General features: G+C 40.9%; 1 pseudogene; it reads right to left on the bottom strand.

Moving 5' to 3' along the window:
- Positions 1-427: 427 nt before the first annotated feature.
- LOC112469127 lies at positions 428-544 on the bottom strand (annotated as a pseudogene).
- Positions 545-1,028: the final 484 nt, after the last annotated feature.

Raw genomic sequence — 1,028 nt, 5'->3', positions numbered from 1 at the left:
CTGAAATAAGAGATTGCCAGAGACTCTTAGTAGAAAAGCAATGCCTTTAAGCAGGAGTCAAAATTTCAAGTTGATGTTTTAATAATTATATCTTTATTTGGCTCAATTTCACTTGGGTTTTGGTCCAACAACCATCTCTTCAAAATATTCTGAGTAAATCAGTACCAAAAAAAATTAAAAATCCTAAAAATAATGAGCTCTATTTGTTATGAAAACGCTTCAAGAACAAACCCAAGTGAGCAAAGCAGGAGGAAAGCCTTTGTATCATGTAGTCAGACACTTCTGAGCTTTCTAGCAAAAAAAAAGAAAAGAAAAGAAAAGAAATGCATATTGTTTTATTTGACTTCTTTTTTAAAAGACCCCAGAAAAAGAAGCCTCTAGCTCTCATTGGCCATTCTTTTTTTTTTTTTTTTTTAATTTTTATTTATGCCCACAGCACCTGGTCTTCCTAGGTGGTCTCCTATCCAAGTACTAACCAGGCCCGACCCTGCTTAGTTTCCGAGATCAGACATCGGGGCTTGTTCAGGGTGGCATGGCCATAGACCATGGACTGCAGCTCCACCAGGGTGTGAACCCAGACATGCTAACCGCTACACTATGGAACCACATTTTCATTGCTTATTCTTATTCTTATACCCTCATGAGGGCCAAGTTCTATTAATACTGGGTAATTCCGGCTTCGTATCTAAATAAGAAATGGAAAGAACCTCCTTGTTGCAACCCACACCTCTGTTTACAGGAGTCTTTGGGAAGCACCATCGGGAAGCACCAGCCTCAAAAGCCTCCTAATCTTCTACTTAATCCTTCCCGATGAGCAGCAGCAGCAGCAGCATCAAAGAGCTTGTTTGAAATGCAGAATCTCAGACTCCACCCCAAACCTACTGAATTAGAACCTGAATTTTAATAAAATCCCCAAGTGATTTCTATGCACAAGAAAGTGGAAGCAGCACTGCTCTCTGAGGGGCTACTGCACAGCCTCACCCAGGGACCCCCCCACTTATGAGCCACCAGAATGGATAAGCTATATC

Source organism: Pteropus alecto, unplaced genomic scaffold, assembly GCF_000325575.1.
Source record: "Pteropus alecto unplaced genomic scaffold, ASM32557v1 scaffold106, whole genome shotgun sequence".
Classification (NCBI taxonomy): domain Eukaryota; kingdom Metazoa; phylum Chordata; class Mammalia; order Chiroptera; family Pteropodidae; genus Pteropus; species Pteropus alecto.
Note: the sequence above shows the minus strand (reverse complement) of the source record. Positions and strands in the feature narration are given on the sequence as shown.